General features: G+C 34.2%; 1 long non-coding RNA gene and 1 pseudogene across 1 annotated transcript in view; both read left to right on the forward strand.

Moving 5' to 3' along the window:
* Window positions 1–26245, forward strand: part of LOC134758937 (uncharacterized) — a 927638-nt gene that overhangs the window by 291683 nt on the left and 609710 nt on the right. The window lies entirely within an intron of this gene.
* Window positions 1899–26245, forward strand: part of LOC101135655 (suppressor of cytokine signaling 5-like) — a 35379-nt pseudogene continuing 11032 nt past the window's right edge.

Raw genomic sequence — 26245 nt, forward strand, 5'->3', positions numbered from 1 at the left:
GGATATTGGTCTAAAATTCTCTTTTTTTGTGTGTGTGTCTCTGCCAGGCTTTGGTATCAGGATGATGCTGGCCTCATAAAATGAGTTAAGAGGATTCCCTCTTTTTCTATTGATTAGAATAGTTTCAGAAGGAATGGTAACGACAGGTTATTTTTAAGCTGATGACACCTTCGATCACAAAGAAACAAACAAGTAAAAAACTTTCTATACTTTAATCTTTCTCCCACACTTTGAAATTTTTGATGTTATAATTTACTGCCTTTTATGCTATATATCCCTTAACAAATTATTGTAGCTTTGATTTTTATGATGGTTTTGTCTTTTAACCTTTATACTGAAGACATATGTGATTTACACACCACTATTACAGTATTAAAGTATTCTGAGTTTAAAGAGTCAATTTAAGTTTAATACTTTCACATGTTTTCATGTTACTCACTCACATCCTTTCTTTCAATTTGAAGAACTCCCTTCAGAATTTCATTTCAATCAGGTTGGTAGTAATAAACTCCCTCAGTTTTGGTTTGCCTGGAAAAGTCTTTATCTCATCTTCATTTATTAAGACCAGTTTGGCTGGGTGCAGCATTCTTGGTTTAAAGTGTTTTTTTTTTTTCCTCAGCACTTTGACAATTTAATAGGGACAATTTAAATTCCTTTTTCTCCAATTGGATGCCTTTTATTTTTTTCTCTTGCCTAATTGCTTGACTTGCACTTTAGTGCTATGTTGAATAGAAGTAGTGAGAGTGGGCATTCTTGTTTTGTTCCATATCTTTGAAGATAAGCTTTCAGCTTTTCTTCCTCCTGGCCTCTAAGGTTTCTGCTGTGAAGTGTGCCGGTACGCATATTGGAACTTCTTAACATATACTTTGCTTTATTTCTTTTGTTTCTTTAAGGATTCTCTCTTGTCTTTAACTTTGGACAGTTTGAATATGTCTTTGAATAGTCTTATTTCTATTAAATCTTATTGGCAATATTTGCCCTTCATATACATAGATGTTTATCCCTTTCACCAGGTTTAGAAAGTTTTCTGCTACTATTTCTTTAAATAAGCTTTCTACTCCTTTATCTCTTTTTTTTTTATTGAAACTTCCTGACTTGAAAATTTAAACTTTTGATGCTATTCCATCATTTCTGTAAGCATTCTTTATCTTTTTTTTTGCTTTTTCCTCTTCTGCCCGTATATTTTCAAATAAACTGTCTCAGAGTTTACAGTTCTTTCCCTTGCCTGATTATGTCTGCTATTGATGCTTTCTGTTACAGTTTTTATTTTATTCGTTGTAATTTTACCTCCAGGGTTTCTTTTTGATTTCTTTTATATTTCAATCTCTGTATCATATTTCTCATTCTGGTCACTTATTATTTTCCTCATTTCATTGAATTGTTTCTCCATATTTTCTTTAAGTTTGCTGAGCTTCCATAAAACAGTTGTTTTGAATTTTTGTCAGGCAGTTTATGCATTTCCAGTTTTTTAGGGTCAACCAGTGGCCCCTTATTTTGTCTTTTCTGTTATGTTATGTTTCCACAAGTGTTATTCATCCCTGTATTCATGTGTCAACATCTATACATTTGAAGAAGCTAGTTACTTACTCCAGTCTTTGCAGATTGGCTTTGTCTGAGAAAGCCTTGTGGGAGGCAGGGTGCTTGGGTAGGCCAGAAGCCCATGGAAGATGTAGCCAGCACAGTGCTGGGGCACACCTGAAGTCAGGGGCCATTGAGGCCTGCCTCCTGCTAAGGGCTTTCTGGAGCCTGGCGCTGCTTACAATGGCCCGGAAGTGGTATGAGCTTGAGATCAACTTCATAATGCAACCCTGAAACCTGAAACAGTGTGGTTCTGCCTGGTACCAGGGTGGATATAGAAGCTCAGAAAGCAGATACCAGCTGCTTAAATCATATGAGGCATGGAAATATTCCTGGTGCTGGTGGGCCCAGTGGTAGGGTACCAGGTAAAGTCCTGTGCTCACTTGCCTTTTGTTCCTCCAAGTCGACAGTATCTCCCTGCACTGTGCTTCCTGGGCTTGGGGTAAAGGTGACACAGGTAATGCAAAACTGCCCTTCCTACACTCTTCAATGCATCTTTTCTTATAATTTTACTGCAACCAGGTACAATGACCTTTTGTCTGGTATCCTTACCTCTTGTGAGAGTATGTGTGGATACCTTCATTCAAGTTGTTCAAATTGATGTTTCTGTAGCTGGATAACTCCAGAGAATCTTATTCCTTCATCTGGCTCTTTCTGTCCCTGATATTTTCTGTCCTAAAATACACACACATGCACATAACTTTTGGTCCCTTTCCCTTTTCTTTCCAGCTATCACCCTTTTTCTCTACCCTATTCAACTGGAAATCAGCTTAAAACAGTTTTTTAAATGAACTATTTGCATTTCTTTTCCTATTTTCCTTGAAGATATTACAATGAGAATTTCACTGCCAACTACTTCCGTCAAAATCACCAGTAATTTTTACAATTCTAAACCCAATAGCAATCCTCAGTTTTAATCAACCTTTATATATCATCATGATTTTATGCAGTGATCATTCCCACTTCCTCAAACTACCTCTTCAATTACTTTGCAGGACACTTCACTCTCATGGTGGTTTTCCTATTTTGTCAATAGCTACCCTGTTTTAGCTTTCTGCCACCTCAATATTGTAGAATCTCTGGGCACAGAGGACAATTTATACCCTCATATAAATCCACTCCTTGACAATCATGGCTTTAAATATTATATACATGTCAATAACCTATAAAAATATTTCTCCAGCTTGGTCTTCTCTCCCAAATCCCTAAATTCCACACCTGCACAATACCACCTACTCAATATCTTTACCTGAATATTCAAAATGCATCTTCCACTTACTTTTCTTCAAATAAGACTTGTATCCACCAAGACTTTCTTTTCTTGAAATATTTTCCATCTTGATTACAGCTAAGCCATCCTTCTAGCTGCTTAGGCTAGAAGTCTTTTTATCATCATTTCTTCTTCTTTGTAACCAACTTTCAATTTGGTGCCAAATCCTATCAGATTTACTTTTAAAATGTGGTCAAAATTCATTAAATGAAGATAAAGAATTCTTCACTGAAAAAAAAATATATAGTCAAAATTTAACTAACAGTTTACTACCTCCAACAGAGCAACATGATTTTAAGCCAACATCATTCCTACTGTAGATAATTGCAATGGCCTAATTTTGTCTTGTACTTACAATAATGACCCTCATTATATACTTTTTACCCAGCATTGATGAAAATACTTTCTATTTATCTATATATCTAGCTAGCTATAATTTATTAATCTATTTTGATTCTATCTATATATCTTTTGAAATATCTATCCAATAATGTCAGTTTTATGCTCCAAAGGACATTAATGTCTTCCCATATCATTCAAAGAAGCAAAATTTATTGAAATAGTCCGGAAAGTCTTTCAACATCTATACCTTTCCCTTCCAACATTACCTAACTTCATGTCCTATTGCAATCCTTCTTATTTAATCTTCTCTAGTCTTACCAGATCATACCATCTAAACGTTTTTACATCTTCAGCTGTTTGTTTTGTTATTGACTAGAAAGCTCTTCTCAATAACACTCATGGTTTGCTCTCACTTCCTTATGATGTGTGCCCCAGAAACTTCCTCAGTGAGGCCTTTACCGTGATCTTATTTAAAATTGAGCTCCCCATTCTATTTAACAATGCCCTTCTCTGTAGCTTGCTTTGTTTTCATTCATAGTTCTTACCAATATCTAACAGCATGTCTTTTTACTTGATTTTTTTTTATTTTGTCTCTCTCCTTCCATGATAATCCAAAGGTAATAAGAGCAAGGATTTTAACTTTTCACTTCTCTGTTCTGTCTGTGGAGTATATCACTGAATAAATATTCAATGAATGAATGAATAAATAAATAAATAAATGAACTTTTTGATCTTGTTTTGCTGAAATCATAGATGAATAAACTCACTAATTAGCGAAAACTGTCAGAGCAGATTCCAGTCTAACATAGGAGTAAGAGTACAGGCTTCCTAATCTTTAGATATACTTATACCTTAATGTTTTATGATTTTGTGGACATGGTGCATGTATTACATGAGACAAAGAAATTATAGATGTGCTTACCTTCTCTTTCTTCACTTCCAGGTGGTGATAGTATAGGAAATACAATCGATGATGCAGAAAAATATCTCTGCCTCACCACAGCAGAGAAAATATCTCTGCCACACCACTCCAGAGTTTCTAGGGCACAGATCATAAGGAAGTGAGAGCAAACCATGAGTGTTATTGAGAAGAGCTTTCTAGTCGATAACAAAACAAACAGCTGAAGATGTAAAAACGTTTAGATGGTTTGATATGGTAAGACTAGAGAAGATTAAATAAGAAGGATTGCAATAGGACAGACAATGAACCATAGAGACCCAGCACACTCTAACGGATTGGGCATGTCTTCCTAAAATTTGAAGAGCTAAGTGCTATCCACCCTAAAGAACCCAAGCTGTGTGGGCCATTATGTACCTTTTAAAAAAAGTCATAGCCAACTGACAACCACACTCATTCATTTTGTATGTTAAATGTAACGTTTGATGACAGAATGATTTGGCCTTGCAGGTAGTATTTGTGAGAATACCTCATATCACTGGGTTGCATTGTTGAAATTCTATTCCTGTCAAAAGCTATGTCCACATACCCTACAGTAAACGCTTTGGGGATTTATAAGGTTAACAGCTTCAATGTGGTTTTTATCTGCTCTGCAAAGAGAAAGATTTTAAACTGCTGGAGTACACAGGCTATAGATGCTGAAAAGTAAAAGCTGCAAAGAGAGGTTGGGTGTGTGTGTCTGTGTGTGTGTTACAGGAAAGGGGACTAGAAAAAAGCATGAACATATACTTTTCTATCATTTATAGTAAAAAATGTATAATATCATTTTCAGTAAAAAATGTATAATATGTGAACATTGACTTGACTATATATAGATTTTATATTTCCAGATATTTAAATTTATTTTACTTTTAATAATACCAATATTATGATATGGCTTTATTAAAAGGCTGAAGAAAAAGTATACCTGATGTTCTGTCAAGCCATGAGTGGATGAAAACTGTGTAATTGAGTAGATAAATATGGCAAAGACTGGAACGTTGCCATTGCTCACACAGAAGTACACAATGAAAGATTTTTCATTTCCATGTATTGTGAAATAGCACATGTAACCATTATGAAGAGGAGCTAGTTGGTGCTAATACAGCCAGCCCTGTATTTAATGGTACATCTTATTTTTGCCTTGTCACCATGAAATATTTAACACCACAATACTCCAAAAAAAAAAAAAAAACACTAGTAACCAGAACTATTTGATATTCATGGAAAGAAGCAAATCTGAAATTTGAATGGTCATGAACCAGGAAAATATGTGTTAATTGTTGTGCCTTGCCTGTTAGTTTTTATATTAAAAAAAAAACACATTCTTTCTTAAGAATGAAAATGTTATATTTTGGACCTCAGTGTGATTGGTAGATAATAGAGAGGGAAGGTCAGATGGTGAAGTACTTGGTACGAGGTTAACGAACAAACAAAAAACCTAGGCCAAGAGATTTTGTACAACCAAACAGACTCCAGGGAATAAAGCAGCAAAGGATTAAACACAAAGGATAATTTAGAGAATAGCAGAAAATAGCACAATGAAAACATGATTAAAAATGCATATGCCCAACAGGTAGAAATACCACTGTGACTCAGGAAATAGGAAAGATGATAAAGAGTTTGTACAGATTAGTATGTTCCATGTAAGACATTAGGATCATTCCCAGTTGAACTTAGGCTAAAGAGATATTGATATGTTATTGGGGAGAAGAAATTTTGAGTTCTTATTGTTAAACATGATCATGCTTTATGATATCTGAACCTAGAAAACTAAGTTCTTCTGATGAAATATTAATCAAAAGTGATAACTCTTTTCCATTCAACAAAGCAATTTTATATAGAATATGGAACCTCAGGTAATGTGCTTGGAAATGTGGTGTAATAAAATGTAGACTTACCAAAGGGCATGTATTGAGCTCATTGGGCTTCCTATGAATAGATTACATGATAAAGTTATTAAAATTGAGTCCTTAATGTGGGTTATCAGTATCAGAAATAATTTTGATAACCTTGTTCAGTCATTTTATATGGAGTATGATATCTTCGAAATACTCCAGATCTTTCTTGGTCAGTTGTTTTCTCCTATTCTGCATTTAAGAGTGCATTTCTATTATTCAAAATATATGCTACAGCAAAACTTAGAGAAGCCTCACTCATCTAAACTCCATGTTCTAAATTTATTTGGTTACTACTTAAAGATAATAAAGACCTACAGACTCATGTTCTGGTTGGAGTTAAAGACTTGATTTATACACTTATAAAAACCTTTATGTGCTGGGCTCTGGAAAAACAATGACGGATATAATAGATAACTTAGCAGCTTGTCCAGAACTTTCAGTCTATTGAGGAATACAGAAAGGTGAATATATGATTATATTACACAGTTTTAATTGTTCAGGATAGAAAAGAGCAGAGGAGAAAGTAAAGCACAGAGAAATGGAAACAAAGCCAAATTGGAGTAGGCAAAGGGGAATAGACAGAGAGGCTTCCAGGACATGATGACTTACTGATAGTGAAATAAAGCACAACACTTACTGGGAAAGTCTCCTGGATAATAGTATGGCATATAAGATAGCCCAGAGGCTAGTGAAGAATTTAAAGATTTGAAAGAATTCAAGCTTGAGGGTTTTTTTGTTTGTTTATTTGTCCAGATTTGTGTTTTTAATTTAAAATTGTTATTGCATTTTTCTTAAAAATGTGAGGGTTTTTTTGGTCACAGAATATTGAGAGCTGCAATATAAAAAGAGAGCAGAGATGTGGCTATTTATTCATGCATTGCACTTCTAAACAGTTCTGTATGTTTCAAAGATCTATCAAATAGGTCATCTCCTTTGATCTTCTTTAACACCACTGAAATAGGTGATGGAGTTACAATTACATTTTTTCACTGTTGCAGAAACTGAGGTTGGTAAGGAAGTGTTAGTATGGGAATTAAAATTAAAATCTTGATGTCTTAAATTTTGGTCAAGTTATTGTGTCATGTGGTCTTCTCCCCACTTACCTTTCAGGGAAAGATAAAGAAATAATCCTAGTGTATTTAAATTCTCTTTTTGCCAGTGAAGTCATGACAAAATTGATTGCAATTTATTGGGACTACAAAAAAAATGGAGGAACTATATTTAAAGTTTCTCTTGAAAAACTGTCTTATATTCTACTCTATAGGAGTTTAAATGTGTTAACTGACAATATTTTATTGTATCATAAGGTAGTATGAAGGACAAATTCATGATCAGTCCTTGAATTGGGAAAGATCTTTATTTTAAAAGTATAACCTATAATTTACATTTGATCTTGTTCTAGGATGAAGTAGTTATACAGCATTTTGTATACAATTAAGGCTGTAGAATAATTTCATTTTAGGTACTAGCAATTTGCAGAAAGGAAAAGGTGCCAGTTAAAGCCATACTGAGAAAGCCAATGACAAGTTGGCATAAAGAAGGAAAGTATTTTACACTTGAGGTAGAGAGTGATTACAGTTTGAAGATGATGCTAGATTGAGGCTATGGGAGAGATGAAATGAAGAGTAGTAAAAAGTTAATATATAATGTCATGATTTGGAATAGGAAACTAAATTACTAAATTAATGAAGTTTGACTACATTATCTATGTGAACAAGCCATGTAAATTGATCAGGTAATATTTTTATCTGTAAATCCCAGGGGAGGATGACATTCTTAATTATCTCACAGGGAAATTATGGAAATCATAAAGAAAACTCTTGGGACTGTTTTGAAATAGAATGTATTATGCAAACAATAAATGTTAAAGGGTCCAGAAGAGCTTAAATGAAGGATAGGGCAGTGATAAATAGCACTTTATGTGCACTAAAAAGTAAAATGGAAAATAAGATTTTTGTTAAAAATCTTAAAAGTTGACTTTTACATGGAGATTCAGTTTAGAAATTTTGGAAACCAAAATTTCATCTTAGTGCTTTAGAGTCTAGAAAATCATTACAATGAGACGTAGATCTTTCCAGACTCTCTTTTGTGTATATGATACATTTCATAACTTTAATTGTATTGTGAATTGTTGTACCCCTATTTTACCAGCATTTAAGTTGTTTCAGGTGGTTAAGGTCCACCTGTGAGTCCATTTACATATAAATTTATTTTGAATTTATTTGTATTTGTTAATTAAAGACATACTTTAGTGATTTAGTCATTGAACAATAATTAAAAATGTTTATTGAGTATTGTCACATATTTGGGGTTTGAAACAATAAAACTGACAGCTGCCTTCATTTAATTCATTAGCCCTTAATTTACAAAAGCAAATTAATGAATGTTGCAGCACTAATCACAGCATAGGTGTTTGTGACTCTTCCTAAGACAATGGTTTAATATATGCATACTTTCATGAGTTATTTGAGATAGTTTATTACAAGGGTTATGAGCAATTTTGCTCACAAGTGGGACCTTTACAGTCTAGGTTTGGTCACTTATGCAATATTCTCCACCGATACAGCTTCTGTTTAGCGTTTATTTCCCATGCCACTATTAATTTCCTCCTTTACCTGTGCTTTCTTCATCGTATTTACCGTAGAGAAACTCTACTTCTCAAATACTTTATTCAGTATTTGTAGCATTATTCTATTACACTACTTATCTCACTATTCCCTATCGTCAAAACAACTCCTGGATTTTTCCAATGAACCTCAAAGTAACAGTATACTATTAAGATATATTTTCTTGTATCATCAGATATTTCTATCAACAACAAATACAACTTATTTACTTTAATTGAAATTTTGCTTTCTTTTCTAGCCCTCTTTGCTGTAGACTCCCATGCTAATTATAGGTTACACTTTGGCCACTGCCAGTCAGCAGTGACTTTTTGAAAATGCTTACCATGCCCTTAATACCAGCATCTTTATATTTAGTGTTTTAGCAACAAACACTCAAAATACAATCCCTTCTCCTTAATGACTTCATCAGCAAATTCATAACTCCCATAGTCAGCTCTAACTTGCCTAAATTCTTGGCAACTTCAATATCGGCAACCATGACCCCTGTGGTACCTAAGGTCAGACTTCCTCACTCAGTTCTACATATATTAATGTCATTTTTACACCACTTAATTTGCCCTCTATTAGGAATGGGCTGTGCTTTTCATCATGGATGGAAATGATCCATCTCAATGAGCTCATAGTTGGAGCAAAGCAAAATTATGTATTTATTGAAACTATTATCTACTTTCATTGTGACTTATAATCCTGTTTCTTTCAATTACTCAGTAATTAGCTTGGTGCCACATGATCTTATTGATTGGGTGATTGATTAAGTCATTTTGTTTGTTTGTTTGTTTTTTGAGATAGAGTCTTGCTCTGTTGCCCAGGCTGGAGTGCAGTCATGAGATCTCTGCTCACTGCAACTTCCACCTCCCAGGTTCAAGTGATTCTCTTGCCTCAGCCTCCTGAATAGCTGGCATTACAGGTGCACACCCCCAACACAGGGCTAATTTGTGTATTTTTACTAGAGACAGGTTTTTGCCATGTTGGGCAGGCTGTTCTTTAACTCCTGGCCTTGAATGATCCACCCACCAATTCAGCCAATTATTATTAATTAATTGTTGCTGATAGACACTGTACTAGGTTGTTGGGATTTGAAGAATTTGAGGCAGAAACAAACGTTTCTGAAAACATGATGACTTCCTTTAGGAAATTTAGTTTCCCAAGTTTTAGCAAATATAGCTTATTTAGCTTGATACTAAGCATGAGCATGATGCAAAACAAAAGTGCAGTATGCCAGTGGAGGTGGCATAACAGTTGAACCTAAGGCCTTTGTCCTGAATCCCAGAAAACTGTTTACGGAGAAGAAAATGGGGAATCTAGACATGTCAGTGTGGAACTGGAGAACTCTCATGCCCTGTAGACAGTCTAACACAAGTTTGACAAAGTACATCATGACTGGGGACAAGCAGTTTTTGCACCATGGCCTCTAGAAGTAGACGTCAGAATATTGCCCTACAAAGACTAATCAGAAAATCACATTTTAATGTCACCGTCATGGGATCCAGACTACACCAGTTACAGCACAGCATCGATGAGAGGGAAGCTGATTTAAAACAAAAGAAGATATAAGTTCCTCTTATCCCCTGCTACTATAAGAATGTTGATGGACTCAGTATGTCCTGACATATCTTGATAAAAATTACAACAGAATGAGGCATTTGAATGGCAGAATATGTCCTTGAAAGTGACTAAATCATTGAAAATAGAATTTTATAATTGTGAAGACTATGAAATCGTATATTGGCAGATTAAACTGTTTTATATTAATATCTCCCCTTAAAACCTAGCAAGGTGGAAAACTATGAGTAAGTTTTTTTATCTTTTATGGAAAATGAAAATTAAGCTTTCTGTGCATGTATAAGGAGTATTGTGAGTAAATTGGAAACTTTGCTATTAGTATATATTTTCTCTTTAATACATAAGATTCTCTGTACTGCATGGACATCAGTAAAATGAGTATACAAGAAACATTTTCTAAGATACATCAGAACTTACATAATCAACTGTATATTGCCTTTTTAAGGCATCAGCTACCTGATACTTGTTCTCAGTGACTGATAGCTCTTGAGTAACAGCTCACTTGGAATTAGCTATGAAGACATTTTATAGGTGCCATAAGGACCATAGTTATATGGCTCTGTGGCCATATGCTGCATTTCCTATAATGTCATCTCTTTTAGAATAACTATCCACTAGTTTCTGCAGTCATGGGTATTTTTGGCTTGAAGGGAGAATTGGTGATATCCATCAACTATCACTTAGGAAATACGAACAGCTATGTTGGAAGGTTGGGGTTTGCAATGATAAAGATAAATTTTATCAGCATCATCAGCAGCAACATTGACAACAACACTGCTCCCATGAATTACAGACGTAATCAGTGCCAGGCACAGCACAAAACAATTTACATCTAATCTTCACAATGTACACAGAAATAGAAATGACTAATGCTGTTCATCACAAAGGAAATCAGAAATGGACAGAATAAGTACTTGCTCAAGGTAACACAGGTTATAAGTGAGCCTCAGTGCTAATTCAGGCACACTGACCTCAGTTTCTGATTATGATAATTTAGTTTTTAAATTTGCTATTGATATATAAGTGGATGTCTGAATTTGATAAATACACTGTAATATGATGCCAGAAAGTTTGTGAGGCTAAAGCAAATGGCATATCATTGCTTTTGTGGGAGTATCTTCTGAAAATATTTTAAACAAGTAATTGCCTTAATTTTTCAAGGAAATTTTGAATGTTCCAGAAGGAAATGCTATGGCTCTGTACCTTGAGGACTGTTAATGCCTTCTAGCTGGTGTTGAAATGACATAAAATGTTTTATAATGAGTTTTTTAAAAAACGAATCAAAACATCACAACAGCTGGCAATTATAAAGAACCATTCAGGAAAAGAAAATTTTAGATAAAGCAAAACAATGTGATTGTGTTTTGAGAAGAATACAAGGAGAAGTGACTCAGGAACCCATTCCATGTGTTTTATTTATTTATATTAAAATTATATATGATATTTGCCACTTTTTGACACTGTAAAAATGTCAACAAATTTGTTATGAAATAAGAAAATGCAAATTGATAATGATTGGTTCATGTGAAAAATTCATTTGAAGAATAATCAAAGTAATATTTACAAATGCTTGAGAAAGCAGAAAGACTTTTAATAAAAAGTAGTTTCCTGCTTCATTCCCCTTTGAATTCTATATTTAAAAACTAAATGCTTAAATAACTAATTTTTGATTTCTTAATTTTCTCTCCTGTGATTAACATTTAGTTTTCAAAGATCCTCAACTCCTTCACGCCCATCTTCAGAAATTAAATTGTCACTGTTTCTAGTTAAACCAGGACAAAATGTTTATTTTGTATGACAATGTAAATCATTTATCTGACAATTTACAGTCTTCTATAACTTTCATTAATCTCCCATATAGCTTCTTATCCCTGTGATTTCTTCCTTTCTCTTTTTTACCTTGCATTGACTGCCCTAAGTTGTTCCAAAAACTAAAAAAGAAAAAAGTGAAATCTTTTGAATACACTTCTCTTTCTTTTTTACTGAACACCTACCTCTGACCTGAAGATTGTAACACACCTGTTTCAATGTTCAATGTAGACTGATTTCCATCTTATTTAGGTCTGTTATAGAAACTGGAACTGTGATATCACTTCCTTTGTGATCTTCTCTCACATAGTTTATATCCTTATACTGCTAAGCATATCCGTAAGTAATTTCCTAGGACAGAATGTATAGAAGGAAGTTTTCTGATTCTTCTTGTGTCTGAAAATATTTTTATTCTGGCTAAAACTTAATTGAAGGTATTGAGTATTGAACACTTGGCTAAAATAATGTCTCAGAATGTAACAAACACCACTTCAGTGGCACCTGAAATCTAGTGTTGCTGATGAGTATACTGATGCGAATTCAATTCTTATAATATTGCAGGTAGCTACTTCCTCAACAATTGTATTTCTTTATTTTTCTTCCCCCTGTTAAATAAAAAAAGCTTTAAACATTTTGTTATTTTTTATGCTATTTCACAATATATTATAGTGTCAGGGTTGATACATTTTTTTTCATGAACTTTGGAATGTCCTTTCAATATGGAGGCATGATCGTTCATTTGCCCTTTCTGAACCTTTATTGAACATATGCTGGACACCTTAGACTGATTTTTATGTCCTTTATATCTTCCCTTATATTTATCCATTTGTGCTTTTATGCTCATAAAAGCATCTGTTATCCATGTATGCTTTTTTAAAAAATATTGTAGATTTTCCGCTTTCACTAATTTGTCTTTGGCATTTTCATTTATTTTCACTTTCTAACACCTACTGCTGTCTGCCTCTCTCCTTCTCCTTTTTTTTTCTCTCTCCCTCCCTATTTTTTCTCTCTCACACTTCTTATCTTTTAAATAGCATCACCCTTTGTGAATAATAGGTCTTTTCAAATCTCCCTGAAGATATTTGTTAGAGGAAGATTGTATTTGTGCATGTAATCTGTTCTTTCTATGCCATGTTTCAGGCTTTCCTTAAATGTGTGGTGATTGTGACTTTCTGTTTATATTTAATGAGATAATAAAGGTCTCAGAACACTGTGTACTTCGGTGTGTCTTATTGATTAGAAAATTGATGCTTCCAAGTTTGAAGATGGATCTAGCTTTTGTGTAAGGGATGTCTAAATGACAGTACATGAAGAACTCTGCCTTCTCCCCAACCCAGGGGCTATTCACCGTGTTTCACTTTACCTGGAGGGCAGATTTAAGTTTTCTGCATGAGAAGTTTGCATCAGTGTTGGGGGTGAGGGGTCTACTGTTCCAAATACCATTTCATTCATATTTATGTTTTCTCTCCTGTCTCACATTCTTCCTGACTTATTTCTGGTATTTTTGAATCCTGGTCTCTGAGGTTATTGGGAGAATGCCTTGCTTTGGGCTCCATTCTCCTCTATAGGAACTTAGGCTGCATTTTCCTTTGTCATCAATATTTGGTTAACATTCATTAGTCTGCAGTCTGGGACTTGGAATTGGTTGAAATGTTTTTCCTCCTAATGGCACCCCTTTTATTTTTGTTTCTTGTGGAATTATACTCTTTTATTTAATTTCACTTTAATTGTGTCTTCAGAAAAAAAAGTGATCAATTTATTTTTTAAACAAGAATTTTCAAACCTATCACTTTGCAAATAGTACAAAGCTTGATCCTGGAACAATGTATATTTATGACTTTTCAGATCTAACATTACAATTGTCTAAATTATTTTTACTCCTCAAAATATACTTCAGTTCTTAGAGGAATATTAAACAGCACAATCATTAAATATGACTGGAACTGAAATACAATAGGCTCTTTATTTAAAAAGTTAAGACATGATTGCTTACGTGTGTGTGTGTGCACATATGCTTAGGCTATCCCATGCTTATGGTTCTTCTGATAATATTTAGGATTAATATTTTAAAGCTGGAAGGAGTCTTCATAATTGTTTAGCTTTATGTCCTTATAGTAGTGATAAAGGAATGGTGAATATTCGATAAGATGACTACTCCAATTCTAAAGACATTAACGATTATTCTAAAAGTTAGTTCTCTTCACTTTTTATTACATTTCACTTCATGAGAACATAAACATTGCCCAGATTTATCACGGTTTAATTCATTAATGGAAGTCTAAATAATCTCTGAAAATTTTAATAAATAATTAATCAATTTTAATTACTTTCTCTTTAGATATGATAAAAAAAGCACAAATCCATTGATGCATTTATTGATTAATTAAATAAGTATTATGCGTCTACTCTGAATCTGACTCAGTTATTAAGAATGACACATAATGCTAATGCCTGACTTAAGACCTATAAAAGTGTTATAAAATATTATGGAGGCTATGACAAATACATGTCTTGAGCATTAAGAAATAATAAAGGGAATGTTTAATTCTACATATTTTTTAGACTGGAAGTAACCCTTAATTTATTGACTCAAAAATACTTATTGTTAAAGGCTAGCATGAAAATTTGCTGTAACTTTTTATATCTTTAGTCACTTCCTAAATTAAGTATGTAGTTAATTTAGGAAGTAATGTGGTTAGACATAACATGCTACAAATATAAAAGAACTATTAAAGGCTTCATGTATATGTGGACTTTTCATTCCTTACAACTTATATTTTGATTTAAATAAAAACATATACAGGACCGGGTGCAGTGGCCCACGCCTGTAATCCCAGCACTTTGGGAGGCCGAGGTGCGTGGATCACGAGGTCAGGAGTTTGAGAACAGCCTAACCAATATGGTGAAATCCCGTCTCTACTAAAAAAAAAATACAAAAATTAGCCAGGTTTGGTGGTGCACACCTGTAATCCCAGCCACTCAGGAGGCTGAGGCAGGAGAATCCTTAAACCTGGGAGGCGGAGGTTGCAGTGAGTCGGGATCATGCCACTCCACTCCAGCCTGGGTAACAGAGTGAGATTCCATCTCAAACAAACAAACAAAACAAAACAAAACAAACAAACAAACAAAAACTTATAGAAAAGTTGCAATAGTATTATAAAGAATACCAATATACGTTTCCTCAGATTTCTTAACTGTTTACATTTTGCTCTTTGGATTTAGCATTCTTTGTCTCTCTTGAGTCACTGGAGAGTAAATTTAGAAATATGCCCAGTTATCCCCCAAATTCCAGATTTTCTTATATCATTACCTATCCACTGTACAATTACATAACTCACAAAACTTAACAATGATGTAGTACTATCATTTAATCTACAGTTTTCTTTATCCCTTTTTCTTTCTATATATATAGGTGTGTTACACACATACAAAGATGGTGTTATATACATATATAGTAATAGCTAAATTAATATATAGTATATATTACTATATAGTACATATAGTAATAGTACATGCATATTTAGAGAGAGAGAAAGGTATTCAAATGGGATTTACAAGAAATCTAAAGTGCCATGAAATGTCACTGCAATTTCTGTGAGAGATAGTGATAGTTGCCTTTTTGTTTGTTGGCTTTTTGTTTGTTTGTTTGTTTCTTTTTTAACTTGGAGTTCCATGTGATGTTAAAGTTTGTACTGATGGAGATTGACCAAGCAGCCTGGGTAGCAAGTTAATGAAAGTCATTCAGCACACATGGAAATGTACACTAAAACTGTGGTCATGTAGTCGTATCCATTCTCAGTGTTTTATATGAGGTGAAATTCCCAAAGAGACAGTTTGTAAGCTGTTCATTGCATGGAGGGGCCAATAATGTCAGCCTTTCCCTCTAGAGTTACCTTTCTCAATTTCTCCTTAATCCATCAGATTGGCTTGTGGGTGGGAATAACCTTTACATGTTAATAAGAAATAGGAGTTTGATTCTATATAATGTGTTTTCGCATGCCACAACTCACTTGCCATCCCCATTACTACCACATTTAGCTGCTTTTTAAAATAATTGCAAAACAAGGATTGTTAGGTCAGACATGAATTTTATTGTGATTTATTTATTTTTTTCTCATGTTACTTATGTCCTTTTGCTTTATATTTTATGAGTTTATGAATTTATGTAACATTTAGAGTTCTATATAGAGCTTTTTAAATATGAGTTTTGTTATGGAGGAAGAAAAGCTTAGGGTGAAAAGTTACAATCTTCTCAAGCATGGCCATACACTATTGCAATAAAAAACACAAAAGCAGTTTGTTGTTGTAATGGAAGCTACTGAAAAAACTGGTAGAGGCAAGCAAAGGCAGATATACTTAGTAGTTTTGTCTTTATACATTTAAACAACAAGTCTGTTTTATAAAGACTACGTTGGCATATGTATTTATGGTGCCCCATCAATAGTAAGCTTCAGAAGAGGTTTCAACTCTTTAAAAAAAGTAAAGAACACTCTGGTGTTATAACGTAGAACTATTTTTCTTTAAAAAAACATTGTGTTGCAAATATCGTGTCAACAATTTTTAATAATAAAATGAAAATAAAATCTGAATAATACTACAAAAATAGATAACTTTATTACTTTATCACTGAAGGATAAGTGTGAACAAACAGGACATAAATTCCCTGCCAAACAAATAAATCTGATGATTTAATGAAGGAATATTTCAAAGCAGCATGATTTAGGTGAAATAAGAATTGCAGGAATTTTTTTTAGTTTTTTCAGCATTTTGAGGTATAATGGACAAATTAAAAATTATATGTATTCCAGGTAGACATTGTGATGATTTGACATGTGTATCCATAAACATATATGGTGTAATGATACCACAATCAAATTAACATGTTCATCACCACACACAGTTACCATTGTGTGTGTGTGTGTGTAGGCAGGGGGATGGTAAGGATACTTAAGATCTATTCTCTTAGCAAACTTTAAGTAAACAATACAGTATTATTTACTGTATTCATGCTGCTGTACATTAGATCTCCAGAACTTATTCATCTTACTGCAGGAATTTTTTTCAAGGAAATAGTAGGCCAGATTTTGCTCAGTGCTTTGAAGATTAAGAATGAATTCAAAAACTAGTCTACTTAAGAGATATTTTCACCACATAAACCAGTTGAACTAATCTCTGCAAGGCCCTGGAGAAAATATTTTGACATTAAGTGAAAAGATCCTAGGATTTAAAAAGAACCTAAATCTTTGGGAAAATCACATTGCAAAAAAAAATGTCGCACGGGGGTGATGGTGAGGTTGTATGTGATATTTTCCACCGCTACTTGGGTTTGAATGTGAGAAATGAAATCAGTAGGTTTAATCAGTAGGTTTAAGTCTTTTTGAGAACTACCTAGAAGGACTGCAGAACAAAACTGAATGACATTCACTCAATTTCAAGACTTGGTGACTGTGACACTTTTATTGAATCTTCTGCTCAGCTAGAGGACTTGACTTTGAGAGAAGAGGATAGGTAAGCCGTGGTAAAATTATACTTCAGTTGAGGTTTACTGCTCCTTCGTAAGCAAGAAGTGAATTTCTTTTACAATTTATATAAAAGAAGAATATTTTGCCATTTATAAGAAAACAGTGAATATTTTACCACTGCTTCTAACTTCTTCACGTGCGAGCAAGCAGCTTTGTTTAACAAATATTTTCAGCAAAAGCAAAATATGTTTAATTTCAATTGAAAATAAATCCCTTATACTTATCTCAGCTTTGATGAGGGATTGACTATTTTGTGCAGGAAAAATCAAGCTCAGGTTTCACTTTGAATAAATTACATCTTTCATTATTGGCATCAACAGTAGCACATTTCATGAATAAAAAGATGAAAAAACTAACACCTATATATGATAACTTTGTAATTACTATACTCATATATTAGCTCCTCTTATGTCAGTCAGTTAAAAAATATTTTTTCAAAGTCTTGTATAAATTTGTGTCTTAGACTAATTTGTGTTCACATTGTTTTAGATTATGGTTAAGTAAATGTACTACTCAACACAATAACATTAATGAAAATCAACATATATCATTTATTTAAATTAAATATATTTAGCTTCTCTTTAAATTTTTAAATCTCATTTTGCCTTATGACAGTAATTTAATAAGAACATTGTTTGCCTTATGTGTTTTTAAAATTTATACAAAGAAATTAAATTTAAGAAAGGTATGCTGTGTTTATCTTTTTTTCAAGAATGGTTGGATCTAGTTTTAATGGAAGGAGGCATTGAAACTGCAGTTAAACAAGTCATTTACCATGTACTTCCTTTATTAGCATTTTGTATAGTGAAAATTTGGGGTAGTAGTATAATACCTACCAAAAAGCAAAAAAAAAATAGATTTATTAAAAAATATAAAAACTCTCATTTCCTTTACCTGCCTTACTTGACTTACATTCAAAGTGATGTAGTTTATGGAGAAGGGGAACTACACAAAGAGAGTTGGCTAATGATATGGCCCAATAAGCACCTCCACCAAAAACAAAACCAAAAACATTCTCAATTTAAAATAGCATTGAAAGTTATTATTGTAATATATCTAAATTTGCAGACCTCATTAAGTTACTAAGACCTATGGATATAATATTTTTTTGTGGAAAACTTACAAATTATTTCTAAGGCTTCTGCAGGGTAAAAAAAAATTGAGAAATAGTGTTCTATCTTATAGATTACATAGATAAATATACAGATATACAAAAGACAGAAAGATAGATGAAAATTGTCTTTGTCTGATATGATGCCCCATCACCTCTAAAATACCCTAGTGTGCACCTTCTAAAAACAAGAATACTTTCCTACATACCACCTTCCATTTAGAAATGCTGTTTTCCAATCCACATACTCCATTTTAATTTTATCAATCATTGTATCAGTGTATATGTTTCATTTCACATCCAGATACCTGTCCAGGAAAACTGTTGCTTTTAATTTATATGCTTTATTAGTCTCCTTCAATGTGGAGCAGTTACTTTATCTCTCCTTGTCTCTTATGTCCTTAATAGTCTTTTGTTGTTATTCTCTGTAGCCTTGAAGGTTTGCAGGCTTTTCATTCTGTAAAATGACCATCTACCTAGGTCTGGAGGCTATTTTCCCATCCCTAGGCCCAGGTCTTCCAGTGTGAAAGCCATCATTGTGTAGAGAGATATTCCAATATGATACTAGTATATCATTCCTTGGCAAAACTTCAGTCACTGTTATGATTTTCTAATTATGAATATCTGTTAATACTTCTTTATTTTTAATTAATAGGAAAAAGAGCTTTCCTTTCTTCCTCATTTATTTATATATGTATAAACTCATTAACTTCTCTTCTATTAAATAGCCTATAGTGTGATATTCTCATTATTTATTTTGATGCTCAAACTGCCCTAGATTTTCTTGATTAAAAAAACGTTCAAGGAGGCTCTTACTAGTTTTTTGGACATATCTCTATTCTTTGATCATGCCCTCACTTTCTGGTAATACAGTATCCCTCTAGTCATAATATTTTCATCAATTAATTAATACATAATGTTGTTATATATGTGTTTATGTGTAAAAACACCTTATTTGATATATAATTTTGGTTAACATTGAACTCACAACCAATAGCACTGTAACTCTTACTTGAACAAAGCTTATCTAACAGGCACTTTCCCTGTAAGGCACATCAGATACTTCTCGCACTTAGGAAAACTAGACGACACTTCAGCACTATCCTTAGGGACCATTTAAAACAGCAAATGCATCAACTGAAAGCCCAAAAATGAGCTGTGGCACTCAATAGACCAAGAAAATAACATTTGTTTATACTGGAAGTGTTGAAACAAAAAAGCAGAACACTCCCTTGTTTGACCTTGGCTGGAAAAATGTACATTTGGCAACTACAATTTTTTGATGCTTTTCCCAATGCCTAAACATGCCAATGAAAGTGCTCTACTGATTTTGGGATTACAAATACATTTTAGTAAGTAGGTGAATATCGTAGATACAGATTACATGAATAATGAAGATTGACAGTATATGAAAAAATCATACCAATACTTACAATTCTAGTATAATACCTCATGGTTCTAACTAAACTTCTCTCTTTCCACATTTCAAAATCATTTCTCAGCAGGTAAAATAATCTTAAATGTAATTATTCTTGATGTCTTGACTTATTTGCTTAATAAAAAAATTTATTTGGTCAATCTAATTAAATTTTCAATCATTGTGCCTCCTCTGCCTGATTTTTTTTACCACCTTAGTGCCTAGGATGTCAGGCCATGCTGTGGCTCCTTCTTTGGCCTCCTGCTCCCTATCAGTGTCATACTCACCAGAACATGTAACACTCCACTTCAAAGTCCAGCTTCCTTGCGTACCTGAGCTTAGATTCCTGGAGGAACCTCCTCCCTCTTTCTACCTGCTTTCTTGAACATAGATGACTGTGCTTAGGAGAGGAAAAAAGGAATGGAAGGCAAAGAAAGGGCAGATGGAAAAATTTAGGAAGAGAGAAAGGGAAGGCTTGTACAAGTCTTTTTGTAGACATATTTTATATATTTTAAATAGATAATTGACATAGGAATTTAACACAAGGATAAATAAATAGGAGTTTAACCTTATTAAAATAAAAACTTCCAATTACTTTTCTTTTTTTTTTTTCTATTATACTTTAAGTTCTTGGGTACATGTGCACAATGTGCAGGTTTGTTACATATGTATACATGTGCCATGTTGGTGTGCTGCACCCATTAAGTCGACATTTACATTAGGTATATCTCCTAATGTGTTCCCTTCCTGCTTCCCCCACCCCACAACAGGCACCAGTGTGTGTGATGTTCCCCTTCCCGTGTCCAAGTGTTCTCATTGTTCAGTTCCCACCTATGAGCGAGAACATGTGGTGTTTGGGTTTTCTTTTGCTATAGTTTGCTGAGAATGATGGCTTCCAGCTTCATCCTTGTGCCTACAAAGGACATGAACTCATCATTTTTTAAGGCTGCATAGTATTCCATGGTGTATATGTACCACATTTTCTTAATCCAGTCTATCATTGATGGATATTTGGGTTGGTTCCAAGTCTTTGCTATTGTGAATAGTGCTGCAATAAACATACGTGTGCATGTGTCTTTATAGCAGGATGATTTATAATCTTTTGGGTATATACCCAGTAAAGGGATGGCTGGGTCAAATGGTATTTCTAGTTCTAGATCCTTGAGGAATCGCCACACTGTCTTTCACAATGGTTGAACTAGTTTACAGTCCCACCAACAGTGTAAAAGTGTTCCTATTTCTCCACATCCTCTCCAGCACCTGTTGTTTCCTGACTTTTTAATGATCACCATTCTAACTGGTGTGAGATGGTATCTCATTGTGGTTTTGATTTGCATTTCTCTGATGGCCAGTGATGATGAGCATTTTTTCATGTGTCTGTTGGCTTCATAAATGTCTTCTTTTGAGAACTGTCTGTTCATATCCTTCGCACACTTGTTGATGGGGTTGTTTGTTATTTTCTTGTAAATTTGTTTGAGTTCTTTGTAGATTCTGGATATTAGCCCTTTGTCAGATGAGTAGATTGCAAAAATTTTCTCCCATTCTGTAGGTTGCCTGTTCACTCTGGTGGTAGTTTCTTTTGCTGTGCAGAAGCTCTTTAGTTTAAATAGATCCCATTTGTCGATTTTGGCTTTTGTTGCCATTGCTTTTGGTGTTTTACACATGAAGTCCTTGCCCATGCCTGTGTCCTGAATGGTAATGCCTAGGTTTTCTTCTAGGATTTTTATGGTTTTAGGTCTAACATGTAAGTCTTTAATCCATCTTGAATTAATTTTTGTATAAGGTGTAAGGAAGGGATCCAGTTTCAGCTTTCTACATATGGCTAGCCAGTTTTCCCAGCACCATTTATTAAATAGGGAATCCTTTTCCCATTTCTTGTTTTTGTCAGGTTTGTCAAAGACCAGATGGTTGTAGATGTGTGGTATTATTTCTGAGGGCTCTGTTCTGTTCCATTGATGTATATCTCTGTTTTGGTACCAGTACCATGCTGTTTTGGTTACTGTAGCCTTGTAGTATAGTTTGAAGTCAGGTAGCATGATGCCTCCAGCTTTGTCTTTTGGCTTAGGATTGTCTTGGCAATGTGGGCTCTTTTTTGGTTCCATATGAACTTCAAAGTAGTTTTTTCCAATTCTGTGAAGAAAGTCATTGGTAGCTTGATGGGGATGGCATTGAATCTATAAATTACCTTGGGCAGTATGGCCATTTTCATGATATTGATTCTTCCTACCCATGAGCATGGAATCTTCTTCCATTTGTTTGTATCCTCTTTTATTTCCTTGAGCAGTGGTTTGTAGTTCTCCTTGAAGAGGTCCTTCTCCTCCCTTGTAAGTTGGATTCCTAGGTATTTTATTCTCTTTGAAGCAGTTGTGAATGGGAGTTCAGTCATGATTTGGCTCTCTGTTTGTCTGTTATTGGTGTATAAGAATGCTTGTGATTTTTGCACATTGATTTTGTATCCTGAGACTTTGCTGAAGTTGCTTATGAGCTTAAGGAGATATTGGGCTGAGATGATGGGGTTTTCTAAATATACAATCATGTCGTCTGCAAACAGGGACAATTTGACTTCCTCTTTTCCTAATTGAATACTCTTTCTTTCTTTCTCCTGCCTGATTGCCCTGGCCAGAACTTCCAACACTCTGTTGAATAGGAATGGTGAGAGAGGGCATCCCTGTCTTGTGCCAGTTTTCAAAGGGAATGCTTCCAGTTTTTGCCATTCAGTATGATGTTGGCTGTGGTTTTTGTCATAAATAGCTCTTATTATTTTTAGATACCTCCCATCAATATCTAATTTATTGAGAGTTTTTAGCATGAAGCGTTGTTGAATTTTATCAAAGGCCTTTTCTGCATCTGTTGAGATAATCATGGTGTTTTTGTCATTGGTTCTGTTTATATGCTGGATTACGTTTATTGATTTGTGTATGTTGAATCAGCCTTGCATCCCAGGGATGAAGCCCACTTGATCATGGTGGATAAGCTTTATTATGCGCTGCTGAATTCAGTTTGCCAGTATTTTATTGAGGATTTTTGCATTGATGTTCATCAGGGATATTGGTCTAAAATTCTCTTTTTTTGTTTTGTCTCTGCCCGGCTTTGGTATCAGGATGATGCTGGCCTCATAAAATGCGTTAGGGAGGATTTCCTCTTTTTCTATTGATTGGAATAGCTTCAGAAGGAATGGTACTAGCTCCTCATTGTACCTCTCGTAGAATTCGGCTGTGAATCCATCTAGTCCTGGACTTTTTTTTGTTGGTAGGCTATTAATTATTGCCTCAGTTTCAGAGCCTGTTATTGGTCTATTCAGGGATTCAAGTTCTTCCTGGTTTAGTCTTGGGAGGGTGTATGTGTCCAGGAATTCTCCATTTCTTCTAAGTTTTTTAGTTTATTTGCATAGAGGTATTTATAGTATTCTCTGATGGTAGTTTGTATTTCTGTGGGATCGGTGGTGATATCCCCTTTATCACTTTTTATTGTGTCTATTTGATTCTTCTCTCTTTTCTTGTTTATTATTCTTGCTAGCAGTCTGTCAATTTTGTTGATCTTTCAAAAAACCAGCTCCTGGATTCATTGATTTTTTGAAGGGTTTTTTGTGTCTCTATCTCCTTCAGTTCTGCTCTGATCTTAGTTATTTCTTGCCTTCTGCTAGCTTTTGAATGTGTTTGCTCTTGCTTCTCTAGTTCTTTTAATTGTGATGTTACGGTGTCAATTTTAGATCTTTCCTGCTTTCTCTTGTGGGCACTTAGTGCTATAAATTTACCTCTACACACTGCTTTAAATGTGTCCCAGAGATTCTGGTATGTTGTGTCTTTGTTCTCATTGGTTTCAAAGAACATCTTTATTTCTGCCTTCATTTCGTTACATACCCAGTAGTCATTCAGCAGCAGGTTGGTCAGTTTCCATGTAGTTGAGCGGTTTTGAGTTAGTTTCTTAATCCTGAGTTCTAGTTTGATTGCACTGTGGTCTGAGAGACAGTTCATTATAATTTCTGTTGTTTTACATTTGCTGAGGAGTGCTTTACTTCCAACTATGTGGTCAATTTTGGAATAAGTGCGATGTGGTGCTGAGAAGAATGTATATTCTGTTGATTTGGGATGGAGAGTTCTGTAGGTGTCTATTAGGTCCGCTTGGTGCAGAGCTGAGTTCAATTCCTGGATATCCTTGTTAACTTTCTGTCTCATTGATCTGTCTAATGTTGACAGTGGTGTTAAAGTTTCCCATTATTATTGTATGGGTGTCTAAGTCTCTTTGTACGTCTCTAAGGACTTGCTTTATGAATCTGGGTGCTCCTGTATTGGGTGCATATGTATTTAAGATAGTTAGCTCTTCTCATTGAATTGATCCCTTTACCATTATGTAATGGCCTTCTTTGTCTCTTTTGATCTTTGTTGGTTTAAAGTCTGTTTTATCAGAGACTAGGATTGCAACCCCTGCCTTTTTTTGTTTTCCATTTACTTGGTAGATCTTCCTCCATCATTTTCCCATTTTCTTCCCCAAATTGTCACCAAATTTGATGCCGCCATTCTTTTCCTTTTGGTTTATGAATGTCAGTGAAATCACCACCACAAATAAGGAAATAAATGCATTTATCACCCCCAAGTGTGCAAAAATCAGTGAACTTAGCATCGACACCAAGAAAAAGATTGTAACCAGTGCAACATAACTCATTGCTACCATTTACCATCACTACCCCCTCATGGGAAATATGCCTTTTGACATCATCATTTTACCATTCTCTTTTTTTATTACTTAAATATAATTGTGTATACAGAAAAGAATATTAGTGGCATCTTCATGACTTTTTTACAAATGGAAAATATATAACTAACTTTCAGATCAAGAAATAGCTCATTTTCTGCAACTACGAGTTCATTTTATCTTTTTTTTACAGTCATGAACATCCCATTCCACTTCTCAAAAGAAAAGTCTTTACTTAATCTGTTTGTGAACAATATAGATTAATATTGCCTGTGTTTGTATTATACAAATCAAATCATAGATTGTATGTTGACCTATGTCTTATTTCTGTTTATTGACATTTTATTTATGACATTCATTCCTATTGTTACATGTACTCATCATTCATTCATTCAATTACTGTATAGAATTATAGTTTTTATAGCATTTCCTTTGTTTTCAGTTTAGGGCTACTGATTATAATTTTGCTGTTAATATGTATTTATATTATGTTGAGTATAAACTCGTGAGTTGAATTTCAGAGTCATAGGGCATGCACATAGTCATCTATATAACGGCATACATTTTAAGTGATTATGTTAATTTACACTCCCAAAAGCAATGTAGAAGAGTTTCAGTTATTTTATCTCCTCTGATATTTTATCTTTTTCCTTTTAACCATTTTATTAAATACCTCATTCTGTAGTAGTACTTCATTCTAGATTCAATTTTTAATTCCATGGTGAATAATTATGTTGAACATCTTTTCATATGTATATTTGCCACTTAAATATGTATTATTTTAAGGCCTCTGTTTCAAGATTTTGTGTGTCTTTTTCATAGTTGGGTAGGTGGCATGTCTTTATCTTAGCAATTTATGAAATTTTTAAGATATGGATGTTAGACCTTTGTCTGATATTTGCATTGGGAACACTGTAATTTGCCTTGGCACTTTCCTAATGGTGAGGAAAGGATATTTTAGATTTTAATAGAAACTAGTTTCTTGGCCGGGCTCAGTGGCTCACGCCTGTAATCCCAGCACTTTGGGAGACCGAGGCAGGTGGATCACGAGGTCAGGAGATTGAGACCATCCTGGCTAACACGGTGAAACCCCGTCTCTACTAAAAATACAAAAAATTAGCTGGGCCTGGTGGGGGGCGCCTGTATTCCCAGCTACTCGGGAGGCTGAGGCAGGAGAATGGCGTGAACCCGGGAGGCAGAGCTTGCAGTGAGCCAAGATAGTGCCATTGCACTCCAGCCTGGGCGACACAGCGAGACTCTGCCTCAAAAAAAAAAAAAAAAAAAAAAAAAAAAAAAAAAAAAAAAAAAAAAGAATCTGGTTTCTCATTGTTTTCTTCTATGATTAATATCAGTTTCCATTTAAGATACCTATACTCCAATGTCAGCAAGATATTTTGTTCCCCACTGCTGGATACATTATTAGTATTGATCTATAGTTTATTTGCACTCCTGATAGCTTTTCTGTCCAAGCCCTAG

This window comes from Gorilla gorilla, chromosome 6 (assembly GCF_029281585.2).
Source record: "Gorilla gorilla gorilla isolate KB3781 chromosome 6, NHGRI_mGorGor1-v2.1_pri, whole genome shotgun sequence".
Taxonomy (NCBI): Eukaryota; Metazoa; Chordata; class Mammalia; order Primates; family Hominidae; genus Gorilla; species Gorilla gorilla.